General features: G+C 39.8%; 1 protein-coding gene across 2 annotated transcripts in view; it reads left to right on the top strand.

The window, feature by feature from the left end:
* The first annotated feature begins 10,284 nt into the window (after positions 1-10,284).
* The window catches only part of SULF1 (sulfatase 1), a 126,255-nt gene continuing 110,086 nt past the window's right edge, over positions 10,285-26,453 (top strand). The window contains exon 1 of one of the 2 annotated variants that reach the window (XM_054057637.1): positions 10,285-10,616. The gene's annotated coding sequence lies outside the window, so the exon portion shown is untranslated. The remainder of the gene's footprint in view (positions 10,617-26,453) is intronic. The other variant, XM_054057640.1, reaches the window with a different exon arrangement.

Raw genomic sequence — 26,453 nt, 5'->3', positions numbered from 1 at the left:
GAGTCACAAAGGGCTTTCAAGTAAATGGGAATCAGATTTCTCCTAGGAAAAGTACAGATAATTATTTTCAAATCTGAGGGGCCTGTGAAGAGTGTCTGGGTTGTTAGAATGAATTGCTAAGTTATACGTACAGGTGCTAAGTGTTATTACTTCAATGCATAAGTGTAGGAAGTGAGATCACCCAGAGTTACCACAGGCACTGCAATATTAAGAACTGGGTACTGCAACCTTATTTATCTCCTGGTTTAAAATATGCCCCTGTTAAAACAGCTCATTAACTATTCTGTTGAATGCTGTGAAGGAGACCAGGCTGGGGTGGAGGAACGCAATGAATTCAGACTGAGTTTTCAATTAAAATCCACAGTCTGTTCTGTTTCTGATAATCTCTAAATTCTTTTGAAGAAATGATCATTATAACTGTGTTTAATCTGTTTTCAAAACAGACTGTGAAACAGCCATTGTGTATGCACCTTCTGTTTTTATAACTTCTGTGCTTTGATATTGTAATTGATGCAATTGGGTGCAATTAAATCTTTATTTGGAAACTTGCACCAAAGCAAGTCATTCAGAAAAAAAGCCACCAATGTGCTTTGGCTCTACATTCTCACACATATTTGCACTTACAATCAAAGCTTTTGTTCTGTTAAACTAACAAGGGCTGTTTAGCATAAGAAAGGGTTAACACAAGCTGCCTTACTTTGTGCTAATTTCAAGAATAACACTCGAATGGGAAAAAAATCTGCAGGAAGCTATGCTGTCCCAATAAAAATGACCAAATTTTATTTTAATAAGTAACTCATCACAAGTGGAAAGATTTATTGTTAAAAATGACAGATTATATGCCAATGATTACTGTCATTCAGTCATCAAATACCTCTCTCTTGATTTTCTTAAGTGAAAAAAAGATTACAAGAGAGCAGATCAGATCTACAGCTCCAACTACTTCTAAAATAGTCAAGAAACTCCACTACTTTCACTTGTTGAGCTTTAACTTTAGCGGATGAGACAGGCAAGGTTCAAGATCTGCAATTAGCTGTAACGTGTGGTTTGTTAGCATGTCTTTATTATTAGTGCTGTGACAGAGCTATTGATCAGCTGTCACATTACTACATACGATTCAGGTACTGCTGTCTTAAAACTTCTCTGTGGATTCATTTGCTTGAAAGGATATTTTGTAGGAAAGAAAGTGTGATTCATTTCAGTGAAATGATCTGTCTGCTTAGTCCCACCGCAGGGACAGGCTGTAAAAGAATGACGCCTAGTTCAGGTTGTCTGCTGCTTCTGGAAAGACTACAGATCAAACGCTTTCTGGATTTTACTCACAGAGTCTCAACAAAAAAGGAAAATCTCAAATGCAATAAAAGATGGTGTGTGTATGTATGTATGTATATATGTGTATTTACATATATATATATAAATTATAGTTTCTTTTTCTTCTCAGGAAGTTCAGGCAGATCATATTACCACCTAGAAAACGATGTCATGGTATCACATAGTGAGTGTATTCCAGTTTCAAAACTCCTACAGCAGGTTTAAAAAAATCTGTATTCACTTCTCTGGAAAATACCATCTTGGCCTTCTTGAGACCCAAAGAAGATTACTTCAAAAGGGCACTCTGGCAGAATACATATCCAGCCAAGGCTATTTATGGTGTTCTCATGTCAGGCTATCTTCTTGACAGGAAAGGTCAGCCTGCTCATGTCTTTCAAACAAATATGGCAGAGACAGTAACCACAGTCTAAGTCTACGAGGAAATCAAACTCCACTTCACTGAAGACTTCTTTATTGTCAATGAGACTGGTTTAAATGACACCTGGGCTAGTGTCTAAGCAAAAAGTGCCTGTTTTCTGATGATTGCTGCTTGAGTAATTCAGCACCTCAGCGACAGGTGTCATCTCCTGTAGTAGGACAATCGCCCTTTAGTAGAACATTTTCTGTGCCTAGTGCCATCCTTCAGTAGATGACAGTTATAAAGCTTCTCCAGTCTGACTTCCCTGGAGTTTATGAGAGTTCTGAAATTTCTTTTTTAATATCAGACTAAGCCCATTTAACATGAGACTGCCTCTACCTTGGCTGTATGTTTCTGTGCTTTTTCTTGAGTCAATACTAGCATTTTCATAGCTTTACAGTCTGATTAAACCTGACTGAAATGTAGCCATTTCAGAAAAAGAAAGTGGTCAGCTAATGTTTGTGTAAAGGAGTCAGCAGGAACAAGAACTGGGAGGAGCAGAGGAAGGGAGAAGGATGGATAGCTACTTCCAGTGTTGTTTTCTGGATGTGAACGTGCCCTCTGAAGCTGCATCATCTGCAGTTGGAGCGCAGCTCCTAGCTGCCTCTCTGGAGCTGAGTGTTGAACTGCATGTCACACCTCAGCCCTTACTACAATTTTTTTCCAAATTCTTATTTTTCAGTGTAAAAGTGACTCTCTGGTAGTATTCAGTTTGAAGAAAATGTCAGAAAGGCTTTTGATTTATTAAAGTATGGAATGAAAACAAATTTCAAAAGTAGTTGCAAAATGGCATTTCTGTCCTTTTTTTAGAACCATGTGTACAGCCTTGGGAGGAGAATGAGCCAACTATAAAAAACATTCTGAATTTCCTAGGACTGTACAGAAGTATGAATAGCTCTGCCTTTTATACCTATCTAATTAACCAAGTTCTTCCCTCCCACTGATCAATACCAGAATGAAGGAAAAGGAAAAATATTTTTCCTTTCCTCAATCAAATGTGGAATTAAAATAAAAAGAAAAACTATCCAGAAAAATATTACAACTTCCTTCTCCAGTCTTTTTAAAATTCAACTTAACTGACAGAAGCTTGGAAAAGATTCAGTGCCTTAAATTACCAATGAGAGTAAATAGTAATTATATTTGCCATAAGAAGAGGGTTTGGGTAAGTGTCAGCCTAAGGACAACAGATGGGACTATCTGCTGAGAGTTCCCTTTGCTGCTGTAGCAAGTTTTGCTTGGAGGAGAGGAGAGGAGAGGAGAGGAGAGGAGAGGAGAGGAGAGGAGAGGAGAGGAGAGGAGAGGAGAGGAGAGGAGAGGAGAGGAGAGGAGAGGAGAGGAGAGGAGAGGAGAGGAGAGGAGAGGAGAGGAGAGGAGAGGAGAGGAGAGGAGAGGAGAGGAGAGGAGAGGAGAGGAGAGGAGAGGAGAGGAGAGGAGAGGAGAGGAGAGGAGAGGAGAGGAGAGGAGAGGAGAGGAGAGGAGAGGAGAGGAGAGGAGAGGAGAGGAGAGGAGAGGAGAGGAGAGGAGAGGAGAGGAGCAACTCTCCACCCAAAATTAGTTGTTCTCTCTTGACCTTATTCAATGTTACATTTCAGTTTTTACTCTGTTCTTACTTTTTCAGTTTTTCTACAATGATTTTTTTTTCTGAGACAAGATGTGAGCCATAGATGTTTCCAGGAAGTGAACTAGAGGTTTTAGCAGTAGAGTGAGGACATTCTGGAATTTTGGCGCCTAGAAAGGAAATGACAAGATACTAGAGTCAGTGGGATAAGCATATAAACATTTTTTTTTTCTTCTTTTTTTCCTAAAGTAGGTGGCTACATTTGAAATGTGATCTAAAGGTCATGTTTATGGTGTTTGTATTTGTTTTTCAATCTATGGTATCCTTAATTTAAACTCAGCAACAAGAATTTAGACATGGAATTCTATACATATAATCCTATACACATATTTTATGTTATGCATATAAATTTAATTCTACATATTATCTACACACATCTACACATACTCTTTTAGGGATGGATATTGGTATTTAAGTCATTTCCATGTGTAGATGAAGTTACTAGTGGCAACCAAGACAATGATAGGAAAACTTGGCTCCAGCAAATGCATTCTCCCATGTGATAAATACTGCCTTATCATTCCTTTGACGACTTGGGGCTGTATTATGACTTTTGTATGTGCTTACCTTAGGCATTACGATTACATCAAGGCTTATGATCAAGAGGTCCTAGAGTGAGTCTGCCAGCTATAATGGCTGCATTAGCCTTTCGTTTACTCATAGGTGCTTACATTAGGTGCCAATGTCCTTGAGGTTCATTGTCTTAGCAGGTGCAACTTTTAAGTTAATTATATATGAGAGGCAACCTAAGCATATTAGCCTGTTTTCTCAGTGAGAACAGAAGCAGTGAGACTGAAAGTTCCCTGCTACCACGTAAAAATTGCTATACAGTTGCATAGCTGATCCTGCAATGTGTTTGGTCTTTCTGCTCCACAATATTTTCATCGTTATGTCTGAGATGAGATCACAAAGGGGTTAAATGAAATATTTTACTACAGCGTTATGGGATTTGCTGATGCTTTGTTTTTATAAAAATAAAAGGGCTGCAGGGACTGTTGCTTCCTTGACTCGCTAGGAAAAAATGCAACTGTATGTTAAACTATGTGTATTCCCACGCTCTGTCCCAAACAACATCATGAACGTAGTTATTTTTTTAGGCAAGTGGAACCTTGACTATGTGCAATATTCAAAGAAGGAAATGGTAAGATTGAAACTTCATAATGAAAGTTTTACCAATATGGGTGAGTTTGAGTCATCCAAGTCATTCATTCTTTGTCATTGCAATTTTTTCAGGCTGGAAGTTTTGAGTAAGTGTGAAGATGAGAACTGCATAAGAGGGAGGCACTTAAAGATGACCATTGGTCATCAGTTTACTAATAATTAACATTAAAAGCTATGAGATGTTCTGGCTTCTAAATTGTTGGCATTTTTTCAGCTTTTGTTAAGTATTGGATGGTTTACCTCAAATTTTTTCAGTAATGAAATTGAACTCTATCCAAAAATGTGAAGTCAGCACAAGTTCTGAGAGCACATTGCTCGCTGAGTTCTCACACTTTGAAGCCTTGCAGACTCCATATATACTCTCCTCTTAGTGCTTTCGCCACTGCTGAACATGGGATCACCTACCTTGTGCTGACTGGTTAAGTCTGTTGATTTTCCTGCCTTTTTTTGCCTCTATTTTCCAACTGTCTGGTGTGTTGGGCTCTTCCCAGACTCACCGATCACTTGTTTACTGTGCTGGAGTTGAAATCCTTGGCCAACTGGCAGCTGAGAAGGGAAGAACCGCAGCTTCTCAGTGCATTAAATCGTCATATTAGGCTCTAGCTTGGAAAAAAAATTGCTGGCTTTGGTTTTTTTTTCCCTAAGCATGACAAGACAAATATGTGGGGGTTTTGTTTGTTGTTTTTTTCCTTCTTCTTTTTTATTTTGGGATATTTAAAAAAAGTTTAGCTATGACACATCTAACCAGCTCTCTTGCTAGGGTAAGAAGCATGTCTTTTTATTATTATTATTATTATTACTATTATTATTATTATTATTATTATTATTGCAGCAGCCTTCTTTGGTACTGAATGACCACACAATGACTGATAAGGGAGCTACCTTAGAAGAAACAGTAAATGAGAAGAAAGAGTATTTTGGGAGGGGATATAAGTGAAGCAACACAAATTTGGGACTGATGATCATTGCAACCATTAATCTTCTTCTGGGGACAAATGATGGTGATGACAACAATCTGACAAATTGTAAAGTCCTGTGATGAATTGAGTCAATTATGAACTTTAGTCTGTCTTACCTGCACTCTGTCCTCTGTTCTGTTTACCCCTCAGGGGAACTATTTTTAGCATTACAGACCTAAGATAAATTGTAGTTGGGTATAACTTCCATGCCATCTGATTCTGTTGCAGGGAAGTTGGAGGAGGGCAGGAGAGCTTCTCTTAAAAACTGAAGAAGACTAGACTCTTCCATCCCACAACAGCTATGCACAGGCAGCTAATTGTGAGTCTGGAACTGCACCCTTAATGTATTTCTAAAGCAGTCCATTTGTATCTAGCATATGTAAGGATTTGTTCTGGGAGATTACATGTATATGTCTATGTTTCAAAGTCCATTACCCTAGAAATTACGGCAGTTGTTCTGCAACACCTGAACTAGCATCCACACTTCTAGGATATAGAATCCTGCAAGTACATTTTCCTTTACTCGCACTGTCCATGGTTCACTGAAACTTTCAACATTTTTGCACATTAGCCTTATCATATTTTTTCATAGAATAACTATTGTTGAAATATTATGATTGAATGAACGGGTTTGAAACAGGCACAGTGAGGAGAAAGCTATTTGGTTGCATGTCCCACAAGTTATCTATTTTTTTCTTCCTCTGGACAGGTTTTAGAAGAAAGGGTTGATCTTTATGCCACTTAATGCTCTCCATTTCTGGCAGATGCACTCTGAGAGCTGAATGAAGCAAATCAGAAGATTGAAGGAATGCCTTACTCGAATCTTTTTTGGCCTTGGACTTGGGCTTTCAGCATGGGGGGGATGTTCAGAGGTGCCTGGAGAATGCTTTTGAAAGACCATGTGTCTGTGGAATTTAGGTGACTCAAGGTTAAATTTTTACACAGAGAATAGTTTTGGATTTCACACCCAAATTTTACATGAGCCCATGCCTGGCTTTGCAATGCCTTCATATGGAAAAAAAATAAAATTATCTGCCAACTTCAGTATCAGCTTCAGTACACTCAATACTTTTGGTCAGATCATTTTTACTTAGGTTCCTGAACACAATTTATGAGCCAAACTTTGAAAATCTTGGCTGAAGTTCTGAAAAGAAACTTTAAAAGAAACATGTCTCTCATACTACCCACCATGAGACCTAAAAACTACCACTGGCCGAATTCTTTAAGAAAGCTAGAACAGCTGCACCACACTAAATCATGGGTATACCAGGTTGGGCAGCCCCCAACAGTGGAAAAAACAGTAGTTACTTGGGGTGAAGTGTAAGACTAGGGCAAGCACAGAATGTCCAGAATGCTCTACAGGCCGTACAGGGATCCCTGTACCAGAAGTTCTGCATTTGTATTTACTTGCTGTGAGTAGATTTTGTTTTTCCAGGAACTTGCTCAAACACTTGAATACATGCAATTTTTTTCCTCCAATGCATCCTGCAGCAAGGAGTTCCACGTATTCACTGTGCTCCATATGGAGAAGTGTATCTTTCTGTGCTTCTCTGAATTTGCCATTTGCTGGGATCTTTAGAGAGAAACGTTTATTGGTAACTCATTACTTATCTTTTCTTTGTCACTCAGGATACTAGAGGCCTTTCATCAATGTATCTCTCAATCTCAGCGTGAGCCTCTGCATCAATACGTTCAAGGCTAGAATTTGACCACGAACTTGTCTGTGCACATAAAGTCATGTTCTAGAACCTCTCCTGTTCCTATATAAATCCTTCAAAATGAAATGAATCCAGGGTACACTTATAATGATTCAAGGAAATAAAAAATCAGGTTGTATTCATGTTGGCAGCGGGGAGAGACTGAGGTAGCTGCAGGAAACATGAAAATCCCCTTTTATTACTTTTGAAAGCTAAAAATGCCAGAGTTGAGAATTACTTGAGGTTCTCGAGCAGAAATGCAGGTGTGTGAATGTGTACATATGTCTGCACAGACACACAAAATTGCCAAGGCCATCTGTGCTGGACGAAAGGTGATGAGTTTAGTGTAGGCAATGCTCAGTGCTCTGGCTTAAAGGTACAGCTGGCTACCATGGGAGCTAATTTCGGCTAATAAGCAAGGGACATGTTAACTGTGGGAACAAACCAGGAGTGACTACTTCTCGATATCACAATTAATCTTGCATATTAGGATTGCCTTGAGTTACTTGTGTTGAGCATTATTCACTTTGTTACAAGTCTTATCTGAATGGGAACAGTCTGACCTTAGCAGGAGTTCACAGGTTTGAGAGTCAACTTGAGAACCTGGTTTATGATGCATCACTTTAACAGTATTTCAGGTATAGCTCTTCCAGTGCAGCTCTCATTTCAGCCTTTAAAACTGAAAGTCTTTGCAGATGGTAGTCTGTAGAGAAGTGGTGGAAAAGTCTGTTATAAAATATCACAGCAAACTAAATCTGGCCAGAGTCGTAAGAGTAGTGGTTATATTATCCCACAACATCAGCAGTAGCTTTTATGTGAAAACATTATCATGTGCAATTGGGCATAATCATTGCTAACATTGGTTTTGGAGACAAAAGTTTGCATTTCAAATTGTAGAAGTGTCTTTGAAGAAGTGTGTGCATGCATGTCTGTGTACAAAACACGCAATTAGAGGTCCTTTTAACCATGTCAAATTTACACTATCATGTCTTGACAGGCATCAGCAGAGGCATCCCTGACTTAGGCATAAAAACATAACAGAAATGGGCCTGTACATCGTACGAATCCTCAGTGTCTTCTTCATGTATATTTATTTATACACAGATATAACATACAATACTATGTAAGCATACACAAATCACAACACAGAATAATAATAGTACTGCACATAACTGTCTTTCATGTTGGCTGGAAGTATCTAAATGTTAAACCCTGTTGAGTTTGCGTCTCATCTCACCAATATCAAACACAGCAGTTGTGAGCAGAGCTGCATTTTTTACAATGAGTCAGTGCACAGGATGATGCAGCACAATTTCGGTGGCTTTTTTATATTCCACATCTCTGATTACCACACATTTTTAATGCAGAGTTACTAATATAATACTGGTAAGAAGTACAGCTAAAGAGAATGCAAAAGAGTTTAATAATGTCTCCAGGGCTTTCCGAGTGTGTAAGGTTATCCAGCCTGTTTACAGACCACAGTCTGCTAGAATAAAACTAAATCAAACCAAACCCTTGCCCTAAAGACATAATTGGCAATGTTAAGAATCTTACAATACCTCAGGGACAATAGCTGCATCCCTACTTCACCACATATTATTGTCAAAAATATCATCTAGTTGTTTATTTATCTGGAATTAGCAGATTGGGGAGTAGTGTTTTAGTGAATACTCAACATCTGTGAAAGCAGTTTCAGTTTAATAGGCTGAGACAGACACCATACAATCACTTTTAGGAAGAATTTAAGAACAAATGCTGTTGTGACTACTGTTTCTTCTTGTTCTTCCTTTCTTCTCCAGGTTGGCTTTGGTAACAGGTAACTGTATACGAACAACAGCTCCTTAATCTCAATTTATTAAGTATTCACTTTGCCACTAGCGATTCAGAAACAGCCTTGTGTAAGGTATTAAAGAACACGTAAACCAAAGCAACATTTCAGGATTCTTATATGGCTTTCATATAGCTGAGTAGAATGCGCCTTTTCACAACTGCAAACCTTTCTTCAAGTTGGATGTTAACACTTTTAGAGTAACTCTTAACGCCAAAGTGAGGTCCCTCCCTTTCAGTTCAAAGAAAACACAATATCTGTCATAATGTAAAATGTAGATTTAATGCAAGTGTCAAGTCAGGCATTTGGTAACGAGGCAAAAACCCTTGAGATTTTAAGTCACTCTTCCATGCTATCCTGTTACAGGGAGGGGAAAGGAAAGAACTATTTATTTGGCACTTAGCAGCTTTTCTGTCTCTTATCTATCCTTCCCGGACATCTCCTGTAAATTAGTGTATTTTTCCTGGCAGCGTCCCTGAGAAGGCGTGATAATGGGGGAAACTGAGGCACGGGCTAGACACAGTCCAGACCTGCCCATCGCCCCCAGCCCCGGCTTGGAGGTGGAGAGGGGGAGTGGAGGGATCCGAAAGAGAAGGGCCACGAACCTTGAAAGTCCGAGGCCGGTGGGGGAAGCGGCGAGGAAGGGGGGGCGCAAGAGCCGCTCCCGGAGCTGTCCCCGCAGCGCCGCGGGTCGGAGCGGCTGCAGCCGCCGCTGCCGGGCGAGCGCCCGGGCTGCCGCACCGAGCCCGGGGGAGCGCGGCAGCCGAGGAAGGGCTGGCAGGGATCTGTGCAGGAGTAGAAATATTTGCCCTTTGGATCTCTCCTCCCTTCCTCGCCCCCCCGGGTTGGTTTCTGCCCCTTTTCGCCGTTCCCCCGGGATCACTGCGGGGTGATCGCGGCACGGTAAGGAGATGGGATTTCGGGATACAGATGTCACATTGCAGTGGAAACGAGTCCCACATTAGCACTTGATCAGATTCTCAAACTGCATCTTTTACCCCATTTGAAAAAAAAAGTATCTCTCAGAGGAGATTGCCTTCAAGAGATTCCCCATAAAAAAACAGATTTTTCAGTAGCTCTTGTGCTTCTGTTCATCCCACTGTGTATGTGTTGGTGGTGGTGGTGGGGGGGGGTTAGGGGGTGTCCCAGTGGTCCCCTGGGAATACAAGGAGTTGTGAGAAGTAACACAACTGGCCACCAGACTAATCCACTCCCTCTACCTTCCCGCTAGTACCTCCCCCTTCTGCTCTTTTTTTCCAGCGGCAGCCCTTTCTCAAAATCTCAGGTTACTTTGCTAAAGAGTTCTCAGCCTTATAGTTTCTGCCCTTGTCTCTGCCTCCAGCTCCTTAAGAGCCACCCAGCCCCAGCGATTGGATTGGGCAGCCCGTCTTGACACACCACTGTGCTCAGTGCTTGAGGACGTGTTTCAACAGATGGTTGGGGTTAGTGTGTGTCATCACACTCGAGTGGGGATTAGGGGAGAGAGGCAGCCTTGCTGGAGCTGTGTGGTCTTCCCCAAGTGTGAGCTGCAAGCAAAAGAAGAACTACCTAGCCTTGAGGGAGAAGAGGGAGGAATCGTTTCCAGCAGCTCAGAGGGAAAATTAAAACCCCACACTTTGTTCAGGTAAAGTAAAAGGCACCTCATGCCTCTCTCTCTCCGTGTCTTTTTTTTTTTTTTTCCCCCTTTTTCCTTCACGGTTTTCAGAGGAATGCTTGCACAGCACACTTGTCAAAGCCAGTTGCTGCAGCCTTATCAATGCTGCTATTGTACGGCTGACAGATAACAGCGAGCACAGCCTGATTCTTCGGTGTCTTCATCGACCCACCGCTCCGAACGCAGCTAAAGTCACGCTTTTGAAGGTGTAGATTAGAAAACCTCCGCTGGAGTGGTGTATCCCGCCCCGGGTGCCGCCTCTGCCCTCTCTCGCAGCACCGCTCTCCCCTCGCACACACGTGCTGTGCGCAGACCCCCGGCACAGGACGAGCGGCTGCCACATCCCTCCCGTCTGTTGCTGTTCCTGTAAATGCCTCCGGGTCTCCACAGATCCGTGGAAATTGCGTGGTCAGGCGGGAGAAGGAACCGCGGTAGAGTATTTCCTAGATTTTGAGGAGGATGCTTGAGCAGAGGGCAGCCTGTCTGGGGCTCAGCTGGGAGGCAAACCAGAGTGTTTTGAAAGTGCGTTTGAGATGTCTATAAAGTTTGGAAACTCCTTTATAGAGACCTGGCTGGGCTTCTGATGACTGGTGTAGAGATGGTTTGGCTTACACATGGGCTTTAAGTTAAGAGAAACTCAGGAAAGTAGGGAAAGTCAAGGTACAAATGTAATGCTGCTCTTGCAGCTGCAGCAGAGCAGATGGATGTAATTCATTTGCAGATCTGTTTGTGAAAGTTTTACAAGTCATTGAAAACTAAGTAGCATCACTATAATGGATCATTAAAGTCTCGCTATATTTACAGGTTCTAAACTAGCAATCTGTAGTGTTAATTAAAAGTAAGTAAAAATTTATGTTTAGGAAGGAAGAGGGGCAGAAATGTGATTAGAAATTAGTTGTGGAAGGACTCTGCTATAATTTTCATTTAATTCTGCTATATAATTCATTGATGTCTGGGGAGTGGGAAGCCCAGCAAAATAGCTAAGAAGTCAGAAATGTTATCGCTAATTACTGTATGTTAGCTTACTAGAGAATTAAGATGTTCAATTGTTTTACTCCAAATGATGGATAAACTAGAGGACAGGTTATTTTACTTTTCTTTTCCCTAATAAAATATTTACTTTATATATATATGTATGTGCTATCTTCCTGTGCAGAGTAACAAAACTATTTGTTTCTTTCACACTATAACAGTTCTTCACACTAACTCTCACATACCTGTGTTGCTTATGAATTATTGGCTTCCTACTCGTGAAAGAAATCTAACACTGTCCTCACCATTTACAGGTGAGACATTCTACGAAGGATACTGTATATAATGTGTTCTGTTTAGTAGGCTGAGCAAGGGGATTTATAACTTTGTAATTTTGGCATTCAACTGTGTAACGATGCTCATAAAACCATGTTTCATATTGCACATAGACTTTTGCCTCAAACCAACCTTTTTTAAACTTTTTGGTTTTGTTTTGAGCAGCCTAGTTAGCCCCTTTACAGGTTGTTCTCAGATTGTATTTTCAAACACACTCTTCAGTATGAATGTGTCCTCAGCAGTGACCCACAGCAATTTGTAACAGAGAATAAGCTAAATCCCTAACATGACCAGATTAAGACAAATGGGAAGAGATCTGACCATTTTGATTTTCCTCTCAGTCTGCTCATTCTTATTGTAAAAAGTGATGGAAACTTTTACAAGCTTAAAAATGAAAAATAAAACCAAAGAAAACTCTCACTATGACTCTGTATTAAAGCCTTATATATTGGATCTCTCCTCTTCACTCTTCCCAGTGTGTCCTGTGAGAAGCCCAATAAGCCAGTTTCAGCGCACAGAGGTTTAGTCTTCCAGCAAAGCTAAGGTGCAGCACTGTGAACTGTGTAGCCTGACGCTGTCAAAACCTAATTGAAAAGCAGCCCTCTCTGTGGGCCTCATTAGATCTTAGATCAGATCATCTATAAGAAATATATTTTTCAGTAAAGTGCATAGCTAACTACACATGCCCAGATTGTTATTGTTTTACTAGAAAAAAAGTCAAGTTTCTCTAGCACTGCCAGAAAATCTTGCTGAGAAACTAGGAACAGCAAATCATGTTTTTCCTTCCTTTATAATGATGGGGCTGTTTAAAAGACAATGCCCACAGGGCAGTCCAGCTTCTTGTCAAAACGTAATCTACTGTTCCAGATGGTAAACATTCAAAGACATATTTATGGTGACTCCTACATACCTTCCTTTGACATTGGTTTTTTTTACCCTGAGAGCACTTGTGCTGGGTACACACATGAAGTTCCCATTAGCATCCTAGCAGCTGTAAAAAGTGTAAAACTCACAAAGATGTTCCTCACAGTGAGACAAAAATAATCTGAGGAAAAGATCTGAGACCAGTACAAACCTCAGTAGATCCACGATATGCTCAAGGTGAAAAATTCCAGAGGTACAAACAGATCCATAAGCTGCTGCATGAAAGCCGTAATACATTTTTGTTGCGGCTAATTCATCTTTGCTCGATACGGAATGCTGAACATACCAGGCATGTCTGTACTATCAACTGTGTTTGTGATGTGAGGGAATCTGCACTGCACAAAAGCTGGTGGGTTTCTTTTTCCTGCAACTAATGAGGATTAGGTGGTATACCGATTTTCTTCATAAAATTGTTTTCAGTGTGACCTTTTTTTCCACCCCCCTCACTGCTCTGAACAGTGAGACAGAACCCCAGGAAAATCTTCTCCAGCCAGAATATGTTCAGCCCTGAATTGTGTTAATTGTGTGTCAGTTTATTGCTTGTCAGGAGCTTCCTCTTCTTAGCACTCTATAATCAAGATGGGTGGGTTTCTTCCATTATAATATGCAACTTCAATTTCTGCTGCTCGGCATGTCTCCTTGGCCTTTCATTGATTTTTTTTTTTTTTTTGCCTTCTTTTCAGAGTAAAAAAATTATGATTGGTGTAATTTCACATTAAAAAAAAAAAAAAAAACCTTGCTGAATCTCCAAATGGCATGTAAATACATCTTCAAAAAGCAGGTTAAATGAGAGGTCATTAGGGAAAAAAATGTGCCTGTAAGAATCCGGAACTATTCTAGAGGTGGCAAGTATCAGTGTGAAAATTATTGTAACACCCCTCATCCCAGTTAGAAACTGATAAAAACAGCTTATTAAAAATGTTGGGTTGCTGGGGACAGTGTTCCCAAATGTGGAAGACATTATAAAACCCACACTCAGTGGAAGTTAGACAGCTATGGTAAAAAAATATCTTGAAAGACTGCAAATTCTGTTCTGAGTAGATCACTTTATTGCAGACTATTTTGACAGCCTGCCGTTTATTATCTAGCTTTGTTTAACTCACATACTGTTCCTGATGATATATGTTTGCTCATGCAAGATCAGGAGTTTGAGTCTTGTGTACAGAACTCATTCTCTCCCAGGGGAGGCTGGACACTTGTTGCAGATGTCATGGGAGTCATGGGTTCCATCATTTCCTTGGCTTTAAAAGGGGCTTTTGGGGATTTGTGTTTGAGTGGGGAGGCAGACTGATGCGATAACAATTGAGAAAGCTCCTTTCTGAGTGCCTTGAGAGCTGCAGTGTTCAACAGAGAACGAGGGTCCCGTGACAACTCTGCGGTGACAAAGAAAGAATCCAATTAGTGGCCACTCCTGCTGTTGATACTAGATCTCTCCTAAAAAATTTCCGCCATTACCACCCTCATTGTAATCTCATCCACGACAGTGATAATGGGATCAAGAGTGTGTTTTCAGAATGCCTGTTTAAATTTTAACCGTGGTCTTAGGAGATTTTGAGAATGTTAAATTAGAAAGCACTGAGTAGCACAGCTCACAAGAGCTACGTGACACATGTGTCAGCCAGCAGTTGGCTTTCTCATACTAGATTTTCCTAACACCTCCATCACAGGTAGGGCTGCTGTAAGGGAGCTACAGATGGAGTAGGGGTGGTGTATGAATGTAGTGAATTATCCATTGAGTTTTGGCCATCTCTGCACTGCAATTACCTGTAGACCTTGTCCCTACGCAGCTACACGTATGGAAAGCAGCAAGAGAATACAGTGGGAGGTGATACAATTCCCTTTGATGTGCTCCAGCAGTGGCAGCAAGTCAGCCTACTTTTTTCCTTAACAAGTCCTAAATCATCACTGCCTCGCCAGCTGGAGCAGCAATGTAATATTCCCGTCTACTCCTCTCTCGTTTTTTGTCTTTAAACTTTCTTGCTCCAACAGTAATTCACCATTTCCATCTGAAGAGAGTGCAATAACTCTCCTGTTGTTCTTACCAAGTAGTGTACATTCAACACTGTTCTGTGCTTGTAAAGGACACTGAAGTGGAACGACTCAAGGCCTTCACCAGTCTCACCTCAGAATGCAGCACTGATATAAGAATTGCCAAATCAGACACTTTTAAGCTGGATTATTTTAGTGTATTTCAGTTGTCAATAGACTCCTTGTGAAAGCTCCCGTGAGATCATTGCTTTTGTATTGCTTGTTCATGCTCAAAGGTTATAGTTAATTAGTGAGAGTAATTCCTTAAGTTTTGGTGTTTCAAGAGTTTTATTTTCTGAGAGAAGTAATAGTTGTTTCATCTTCTTATTTAGGCATTGCACACAGCAGATTTGTTATCAGTGATTTCCCAGAACCTTAATTCCCACTTTCACAATCTACTTAAAAGGTTTGGTAAGACTCTGTTACTGTGTGTGTTCTATTAAACCTGGAGTTTTGAGCCTTCCTAAGCCTAACCCATTATTGATGATTTGGTTACAGTGAAACATTTTTTGAATAGTCGATTTTTCCACCCAAGATTTCATCATGACTTCTTTAAAATCTTTGTTTGAGTTATTATGTGCAAAAATTAACTTAAAACTGCAATTGACTATAATTCTACCTTTTATTTTTTATGGCTCCCTGCAAAGTTGATAATACTGCTGGAACTCCAAACAAAAATACTCTTTTTCACCAATTTTATCACAGATTAGTGTGATGATACCACCATCATATTCTGTAAGATTGCTAAATGTGGTACTGTGCTGTGGAAATCCAGAATATTTTGTTGATCAATACTAGGTTATCCATAGAATATTTCATAGAATTTCTAAATGGAAGCAAAACGCTGAGAGTCAATAATTCTATGTTCTGAAAAAGAAAATCTCTCCCGATGCTGTCTGAGGGTAATCATGGCACTGCATGGTGCCATTTCTCTATGATGTGACTCTAACCCATCTTAGCAAGCAGAAGAGCTGCTCCACAGCAGCTGTATTTTTGTGGTGCTTCACAGGAGGTGAACTCTGTTTGGAAAGCCCACAGAGAAAATGGGGAAGCTTTTGGCACTAGAGTTCTGGAGAATAGATGTAACAGGGAGCTGAACATAGGGATTGTTTTTCTCAAAAGCATTCATAAAAACAGAATTGTGCTGTGTTCCAGTATTGTAATTGCAATATGCCAAGATGTTCATTATTGTAGAATGTGCACTGGTTTGTCTGTTTTCACTTAAAAACAGAAAAATGTGTTACCAAGTCCATAAATGTCTGCAGAACTGCCAGCTCTCCTGACTTTTATCAGCAGTCTCATGATACTTAGCCTTCTTTGCAAAGATTCAGTGTTAGAGTCAAGATTTAACATGAGAAGTTCAGATCTCTCCTTGCTGTTTTTTTAAACCTAATCCTTCTGGTTGCTGAGGAAGCTGACTTGCATGCAGCTCCAAAAACATGAAGGAAACTAACAGAAATCCCAAATCTCACTATGTAAATGCATGCAGAGTTTGTGTCTGTGTAAATTACACCTGGCAAGTAAAAAAAAACCTTTTTTTTCCTGAGGTTTACCATAATCAGCTCCCCCCTGGAACTTCTGATCATTTGTGTGATAACTCCCCTTTTGTTAAAGGGATTTTATTGCAATGGAGGATGAGGTTCTTTGACTCCACTCAGCCAGCAGAATAGCATGCTGCCCTGGAGAAACCTATCATTTATCCTGCTTCCAGCAGTGTGTTTCCTGCTCTCCTCCCCTAACCAGGTCTGGCTCTTGGCTCACCTCCTGGCATGCAGAATGAGCTCACTGGAGCAGTGGGACGCTGTATTTGCTGCTAGCCTAGTGAGTTGGTTTGGCTCAGCAGGGGATAGAAGCTCCCCATGGTGCAGAGGAAGTTGATTGGAGCTGGTGGCTTTTGGGGAGAGGGAGAAATGTGGCCACCCCTTTAAGGGTGATGTGAGCTGTAAGATCACTCCACTACCTGGTGACACTGCACTCTGCAACACACTGCAAGTGTCTACAGGAGAAGGTGCAGACACATGCAGCTGTGGAAGCATTGCCACGAGCAGAAGGTTAACCATGTATGCTTTTCCATTATTTTTTTTTCCGTTTCCAAAGCATATCCATTTTTAAGGAGAGGATTGCTGCATTGTCACTCATGATACGGAATGAGCCTGCTTACTGTTTCTGACTTCTTAAATCAACAAATAGGGTTTGGAGAGAAGCTAATAAGAAGTGTAGAGAGAAAAGAGGAAAGGAAGACAGGTGCCTGCTGAGCTGCTGCTTTAAAAGTGTGAATGAGATTTTGACGGTGGGATCCAGTCTACATAACCAAGGCACCTGAAATGCCCGTAAGTGTTAAATACTTATACAGCAGCTACCTAAAGGCATATTCTCCCTCTGATCAATGAAGAGAGTCCCTGTGAAGGCCTCCAGGCATTGCGGTTAGGCAGGCAGGATTTCCTCTTGGAAACCTTCAAAGGCACCTGCTTCTTTCAGTTGCACATATAGGCATGGAGCTTACCGACTTGCTTTATGACGATTGCTAAGGAGCTTAAGCTGTAGGGACTCGATCTAATCTTGAGTGCCTTGGTTGGCCCACAGATGAGCGATGGAATGGATAAACGCTGCCTGTATTTGAACAGCTGTAGTGTAATCCCTACGCAGCTCTTTAAGGTGTTTCCTATACTTTCCAAAGAAGTAAACATGAAACAGGTCTTTCACTGAACACCAGGAGCTTCAGTTCACTTGAAGAGACCGGGATGGTCATTTTAGATTAAATGTGATTGAAGTGCTGTTTGTAGAAATGGAACACCGTACTCATTCAAAGTGTCACCTATTTCAGCGCTGGATTCTGATCACAAGATGCATAACTTTTTCTTTCTAAATCATTTAAGTTAGAGAAAAATGTTTTTAAAATCACCCAGTGTTGTAACTTGGAGGAATGTCTCAAATGCCTGTGGGGCAAATAAAGCTATGGGGGATCGGAGATGGTGGTGCCTGCAAGCACTAAAGACGTAGTGAAGAATAATGGATGATCGTACAGGGGAATGATGTTGGACAAAAAATGGAAGAAAGATATAATTGTGAAAAACCCATGTTTCTGGATTTAGCTATGCTAAATCTTTTGAGGATTATCTCCCATTGACTTGGCTGCCTCAGGGTGTGCCAGTCACAAATTAGAGAATAGTAGTGCAATAATAAACTGAACACACTGTAAATAACCATTACATGACAGCTTTTAACTGTCACTTCTTTCAAGGACTGCAAAAATGCTAACTATATTTTAGAATAACTTGGTAGCATTAAAGTATACATTAAGACAACTTTTGTAGTAATTTTTAGCAAAGATTCCCTAGGTGTCATTTTTTACTATTTTATTGAAAAGAATAGCTGTAATACCTGATTCCTGAATGTGTCCCTAGTAAAGTATATGTGAATTTACCTTGTTGTGATCTGTTTTACGTCTAGAGCCTATTGATAAACTGAGATTGTAACACTATCTGCTTGGCCACTATTGCATACAATTTAGGGAGACCGTTACCATAGCTAGACCAATAACTATGCATGGACTGGAAAAGTTAGGTAAAAAGAAGGTCATGACTAGCTAGAACTGAGGTCCATGCTGCTTTGGCTAATCATAGAATCATAGAATACGAGGTTGGAAGGGATCTCAAGGATCATCGGATCCAACCTTTTTTGGCAAAAATACGATCTAGACAAGATGGTCCAGCAGCCTGTACAGCCAGATCTTAAAAGTATCCCCCATCCAGTATGGGGGAATCTACCGCTTCCCTGAAAAGATTATTCCAATGGCTGATGGTTCATGTTGTGAAAAAATACTCTGCATTTTTTACTGACATCATTGACATGAGCATCAGCAGCTCCAGCCGGGATATCTGATGCTACTGCTGTAACCTGTTTGTTTCACTCCTCTGCTGGACATTAATAATGGTGTGCACGCACACACCTCCAGAGCTCCAGTGCAAAGTCCAGTGCAGAACAAGCTAATTTGCTACAACAGTATTTGCCCTTCAGTCAGAGACAATTCAGGTTATGTGAAGCAGTGAATCTGCCATTCTACATTTGCTGCACTAACGCAGCATTGTCCTGGAGCCTGAGCTGTGATACCAGTGCTGCTATGACACTGGAAAAGAGACATGTGGAGCACCATTTTATTGAATCTGGTAGCTATTTGAACTATTGCCTTTTTTGTTTTTTTTAAGTCTACAACTAAGTGCCAGAATGAGCTGCCAGAACTGCCACTTTTCCCTGCCTGCAATAAAAAAATATTCTGGGCTTTTCAGCTTGGAACTGATATCATGTATGCATGTATTTATGGGTCTGGGTTTTTTGAAGTCGTACCTTACAGTCAAACAACTTATCTTCAGAAAAAGTGTTGCACTTAGTTTGGATGAAAGCCTAATACAGGGCAGAGCAGGTCTCCAAGAATGCCTCATTCCTTTCTACCAGACACCTTGCTGAGTCAGATCTGGTATGAAATGAGCAGCTCATGTCTCAGCCTTTATCTTCAAACCTCTATGTGGGCCATTCTCATTGTTTGAAGAAGCTCTTTGCTTCATCATGAATCATCAAAATCTGTACTTAATAGGAACTATGTTATTGAACAGTGGGGGATGAAAATTCAGGTGGGCAATAAACTGCTGTGCTGACACTATATATAAAGGCCTCACAAATGAGTCTGAGGGCAACTTCTAAAATAGGCAGCTTCTCAACCAGAGAGAGTAGGAGTCTGAGTCGTGGCTAATAAATCTCCTGAAGGAAGGCAGACCAGATTGTTAAGTGAAGGATGGAAAGAAAATACATTCTGTCTCTCTCTCAGTGACATTTCAATGTGCTTCTTGGACATAACAATTGATCCATCCACATATCAGTCTGCTCAAAGGTATACTTATCTCTTCTTCCAGGAGAAATCTTGAGCACAGTATTGCAAAATCAAACATTTCTAGGGCTTTTGCCATGTGTCATATTCTACTTTCCAGTACCTGTAGTAGCTGTAATGGACATGGGAGGTGTTAGTGTCGAAGAGGAGCTGATCTGTTTTCTCTTTCTCAACAGTCTGGAAATCACATACCTGGAGATGTAAGTTTAAGTTTTACCTTTTTTTTTTCATGACAGAAGAAAATTCTTTCTTGCTTAGAAGCCCCATGCTGTTTCTTATATGTCCTTTATATTTCCCCGCATTTTGTATACAGCATACCAACTGTTTTCCATTTACCTTTTATCTTTTGATTTTCTTACTTTAAGATCTTGTGTTCAATCCTGTCAGGAAACATCTTTAAACGGAAGTGTGGAGTGATGTGGAACAGTTTTAATTAAAGCCAAAAGAATATGAACTTAATCTTTTTCATAGGAAGTTTTGTTCTGTTCTGTCCTATGCCCTGCTTAAACACAGTGGCCTTTTCCTTGATGTCCTTAAGTGGGAAATATCTTGGATGCAGCCTTTCCAGCTTAATCAGAAAGATTTTCCATGGTTCATCTATACTTTCTCAGCTATGGGCATTTGTTTTTCCTGAATAAAAATTGTTAAACTGGATTTTCAGAGAGAAATTAATAGCTTGTGGGAAGGATGATGAAGTGTCAACCTTCCTCTCTCATTTCTCCAGTTCTATTTTGCTAGTGATGATTTTGCCAGTCTTCTTGCTAGAGATTAACAAATCTTGGGACCAAATCTCAGTTTGGTTAATGGTTTCCTCCCAGACATCTTCTTTATTGACATCAGGAACAAATGTTAAGAATTGCTACATTTGCAGTTTATGAATACCATGTGTGTTGCTTCTGCAAAAACCTAGAAATGTTGCTATGTTTTTCATGTCCATCTGGGTATCTTTTATGCCTACTGTAACATACACAGAGTGAAACAGAATGCTTTTGGCTAGTGAGCTAGCTATTCCTGGTCCTTGGTGTACTTGCTCCAAAATGTTTTGGCAGTCTCCCTGTGATAAAGTGTCAGAGAGGTAGAAAATTAATAAGTAAAGTTGAGCCTGGGAAGAAGGGAGGTGTGAGGGGAAGGTGTTTTAAGATTTAGGTTTTATTTCTCGTTATCCTACTTTGATTTGATTGGTAATAAATTAAATTAATTTTTCCAACTCAACTCTGTTTTGCCCATGACAATAATTGCTGACTGTTGCCACTGTCCTTATCTCGACCCACAAGCCTTTTGTTATATTTTCTCTCCACTGCCTGGCCGAAGAGGGGAGTAGAGTAGCTTTGACGGGCACTTGGCATCCAGCCAGTTAACCCACCACACACACTCTTGAGAGGAGAAGAGCTGGGTCTGAATCTCTGTGTTGCTCTCAGTCCCAGTAGTGACCATTGCAGAATTTCGCAGTTTGGGTTGTGTCCATTTGTTGTGCCACAGCAAATTGTGCTCTATGGAGTTTTGTTATGAAAGATAGCAAAATGTGCAGAGACAGTGTGAGAGCTGACTGTGTAGTGCAGGGAAAGAACTACCCATTCTTTAACATCAAAGTTCATTTTGGTTTAGTTCTCGATTTAATAGAGACGCTTCTTTCCCCAAAAAAACACAGTTGTATGACTATGACTATGTTCTTCCATAAATAATGTGAATATGGATGTTTGAGTAAATTCTTTATCTCTCTGCCAAGAATATGGAAAGTCACCCTGTCCTGTGAAGAGAAGATGCTCACAACCAGGCTCCTCATAAACGTGTTAAACATTTCATATACTCTCAGAATGAAAACTTGAAACGGAATGAACACTGGAAAATTGAGGTTGGAAAGGACCTCAGAAGGTCTCAAACTAGACTGAGCTCTGAGATCAGATCCAGCTGCTCAGGGCTTTATCCAGCTGGATCTTGAAAGCCCCAGAAAACTGAGAGTGCACGATGTCTTGTTCAACTTGTTCTGCTACATGACTTTGTCACAGGGAAGAAAGTGCTCTAGATGCCTTCCAGTGAGGTCTGAGCAAAGGGAGATGATCACTTATGTCAATCTACTTGATACATGGCTTTTAATGTAGCCCAGGATGCTGTTGACCTTCTGTGCTCCATGGGAAAACTGCTTGCTATCTAACATTACCTCAGGTCCTTCTTGGCAGATCTGCTCCCCGGTGAGTCCATGTCCAGCCCCTATTATTGCAAAAGCCTCTTCCTTCCCAAATGCAGGATTTAGCATCTGTCCTTGATGAATTCCGTAAGATTCTTGATGGCCCATTGCTCCAGCCCATCTAGTTCTTTTTGAATTACATCCCTGTCCACTGCATCCCCAGTGTGATGTCATCCTCAAATGTGATAACAGTTACTTATTCTAAAACACCTGCCCTCAAATTATTGTTTTCATTATTTTACTGTAAAATTTTGTTCTTGACGTTTTTTCCTGAGTTCTCAGTGTCTCTGAGTAAACTCAATATTTATAAAAAGCAGCATATTAAAGCAACGGTCCATTCCAGCTTGTAATTTGTTCCTGATATATGCAGTTGTTCTTAAGTCACATTTAAATCGCTCTTCCATTCACAGAGAGCTGCAGGACAAATACTTCTCCATAATATATTCACATGGGATGGTTCTCTTCCTGATTTTGGCCTGGTCTGTAACGATAGACATCTTTAAGAAGATCTCCTTCAAAGAATCTCTTTCAAATTCAGTGGGTTTCTGTGAACCCTACTAAACGGATTGTTGACAACTACGAGTTAAAGCATACAAGCTAAAACCATGCAAGAATTTATCTTTAGTTTAGGCTATCTTTTCAGTTATGTTTTTTTATTGCCTTTATCAGAAGTTTGAGAGGACTTTAAGGGAACTTTGTGAGTCCTGTAATGGCCTCATTTCAAACAACTGCAACCCGCAGTCTGGAGCCCTGAAACAAACTTTAAAATTTTGCATTTCTTATCATCAGTGATATTGTTTCCCTTGAGTTCCTTGCTACTGTTTAGCAACACTGGCAATGCCGCCTTCCTTCGTCTTCAGGTTGCTTGGAGTTCTTCCTATAACTTCATTGTCAGTTCTCAGTACTGGTGGTTCTTATAAACCTCTGTAACTTGAAAACTGCTAATCAAAAAAACCTAATTTTAGTCCAGCATTGCTATTTATCCCAGCTGGCAACTAAGTGCCACCTGGCTGCTTGCTCATTTCTCCTCTGGTAGGATGGGGGTGAGATCAGAAAGAAAAAAGTGACACTCGTGGGTTAAAGACAGTTTAATAGAACAACAAAAGAAGAGAAAATTATAATAGGAGGGGGAGGATGAGTAATAATAGAATACGCAAAGCAAGTGATGCACTATGCAATGGCTCACCATCTGAAAACCAGTGCCTAGTCTGCTCCCTAGCAGATATCCCCCATCCCTGGCAGCTCCCCCAATATATATAGTGAGCATGGTGTCATATGGTATCAAATACCCCTTTGGCTACTTTGGTTCACATGTCCTGGCTGTCACCTCCCAGCTTGTTGTGCAGCCCCTGCCTCCTTATTACTGGACCAGTATGAGAAGCTGAAGAAAATTATCCCAGCCAAATCCGGAGAAATACATGCATGTCTTATTGATGCATGTATTATCCTTGTAAAGTTAATTTAAAATTCTGTTTGTTGCCAGATAAGGAGTTAACCAACACTGCTGAAATGTACAAATCTAAAACATATGAAATCCAAAGCCACCCTAGTTTAGTGATTATTCTGGGTAATTTCAGAGATAGTGGTACAGAAAAGAGAACAGCTGGAAGAACAAGCTTCTTAATTTAACAGAGCATGAATTTACAAAATCATGCATCAGGGCCTTGAATTTTACTGGTGACTTGATACAGTGCTAACCTGCATACTGTGGTTTTAAGGGAAGACTGCAGATATCAATTTACTGGCTTTTACACTTCAGGAAAAGTGAAGAATGTACAATACAAAAGCTGAATAGAAGAAAGTAGGCCTAAGTTTTTTAAGATCTAAAATAACTTTTATAATTAAGAGCCTTCAATCCTTCACGTTGCTGAAGAAACTCAAAAGATATATGTTTTTAAAAAATTCTCATTGGATGAGGAGACTTAATGTAGCTGAAGCTTTACTCTAATGTAATTTAGATTTTGTGAGTAGGATACGGGAAAAAAAAATATTACTCAGAACTAGTTCCACCATCATGTTTTAATAAGAGAAGTGAATGTTTGTTCTGTGCGTGGGAAGCACAAAACAGAAGTAAAATCCTTGTATCTCTAATGTTAGAATAACTTAGTTTTCACTCTTTTGGGCATAGTTTGCTTCAGGAATTGTCCATTATTTCAGTTCACGATAAGGAAAACCATTAGTATAACAGATCATACAGATATGAGAAAAGCAAACTACAGATCCCAGTGAAACCACAAGTGCTTTTATCTCCATCTTTAATCCAGCTATGCAAGTAGAACACTATAATATTACAACAAAAGACAATTATTTTCATAAGAAACAAAAATCACTAACATTCTGCATTATATAATACTTTGATGATGTAAAATGTCTCTGGTTAGACTGATCAGTCACCTTTGTAACTGATAAAAATGTACTCCAATTAGTAAAGTATTATGTAATTGTAATGGTGCTATAGATACAAATTCATCCCATAATTCCGTTAACCTCAGTAAATATATTGCAAATGTTTAGTGTCTATTGTGGTAACATAAAGCAGAAGTCTTAATCATTCTAAACAAAACAAACGCATAGGAGAGTTTTTAAGTGTGTTTCCAATTTAAAAAAATTTCTCATAGATTTGCTATATTACTTTTTTTTTCACATCTTGAATGAGACATGAACAAATGTATTTATGTGTGTGTGTGTTTTCCCCAAAGCACTAAGAATACCATGTGTGAGTTATCTTTTCCATTCACCATCATACTGCTATTTGGTCACAATTCAATCCAGTGGAGGAATAAAAGAAGGTAGCAGAAACTGAAAGCACAACAGAACTGCTTAAATGAGTTCAAATTTCAGTGGTGCTGCAGCCCTTAGCAGAAGGCAGAGCTCAGTTGTGTCTATGGAATGATTCCACATTTCTCAAAAAAAAAAAAAAGGTCTTTAAAAAAGCAGTGACATTAACAGCATAACACAGAAGATTTACTACTTATAATAATTTTGATTTGTTTTTCAAGTAAATGTATGCCTTCTCAAAATCAGAGGGGCAAAGTTTCCAGCAAGTGCTTCCTTGCTTCTTTCCTTGCCTTCACATTTCACTTTCCTAAACTACTCCTTTACTACTCCTTCCTTCTTTCCTTGCCTTCATGCTTCACATTGCTAAATTACTCCTTTAATTTAAATTAAGGTCATCTTGCTTTTTGATTCATTGATTGTAGTGACGTTGTTCTGTATGTTCAGAAGGTCATAAGGAGTAGTCAGATTTCAAGTCACAGTGACTTTAGCTGCTGAAATATAGGAAAAGCCTGCTTTATTTTTCTGTCTGAAGCAACCTTGTCTTTAGTTTGTGTTTATTGCTAAACAAAAGGCTGTATTTGGCTGCTGAAAGAAATAAATCTGCCAGAATAGTAATGCAAAGGGAGATGCTGATATTTTATCAACTAAGAGAGCACACACATAATTGGGGCCTTATTAACCCTCATCAAGTCACATCTAAGAAATTTCCTGCTCCACCTCCCCTTCCATGTATTTTGAGTATCAGTCTATTTCGGGGCTGCTAGAGTCTCCTAAATACCTAAACTGAGACAGATACCCTTTTAAATGCAAATAATTTGTTTTCTTCTCCTACAATTGCATAGCAGAAACACAGAAATACCTTACACCCTGAGGGGTTTTAACAGTTCATATAAAAGTAATTTTAGAGGAATCAGTGCCTGTCAGGCTCAGTCTGTTTCAAGAAGATTCTGCCACCTTTTTGCTATTTCTAAGATCAGTCATATTCGCTTCTACTTTCCGCAGTGATTGATTCCACTGAAATAATGGTAATGAGAATATCCCCTAAGCCTGTACATCTATTCAGTATTGGTACACTTACCAAATCAAACCTCCTGGTTAAGTCAAAGTAGGAATAATTGCAAGTTAAATGTAAAGTGACTTGCTATATGAGAGCTGAATTGACATTTTTCTCTTATTTTAGGATATTTATTCTATGTTTATTGCCTACTACTTTGGCTTTATTGTATTTTTCTTCACCTCACATAATGATCAGATTTTTTGCTTGGCTTTCTGTTTGTAATTTAGAAAGAAAAATTTGCCCTTTGTTCTTTTGAAGTGTAAGAGTTGTATTTAGCTTTGTCACTAGCTAGCTAGGGAAGCACTTGGAAGCAGACTTGAATCCCACAACCAGTATATTTTTACAGTGTAGCAAAATAGATTCCTGCGTCAGGCTAACACATTTTTCTAAAATGAAGGTCAAATATGGCAATTTTTTAGTCATATCCACCAAAATCATGATGAAAAATTAAATATACAGAGTCTGTTGTCTCTGGGGGAAAAAAAAAGATGGATATAGATTAGTCTTATTTAGTTGAAGGGGTTTGCTCATGGCTGTTAAAAGCAGTATTTAATACTTCAAAAGGCGACACCAAGAAGTTTTCACTCAGAAATGGAGGGCAGAAGTCGTTTTCAGGCTGGTGCTGAACTGCCCCTTGCAAGTCAA

This window comes from Cuculus canorus, chromosome 2 (genome assembly GCF_017976375.1).
Source record: "Cuculus canorus isolate bCucCan1 chromosome 2, bCucCan1.pri, whole genome shotgun sequence".
NCBI lineage: Eukaryota > Metazoa > Chordata > Aves > Cuculiformes > Cuculidae > Cuculus > Cuculus canorus.
The sequence above is the reverse complement of the archived record's forward strand: the minus strand, read 5'-3'. Positions and strand labels throughout refer to the sequence as shown.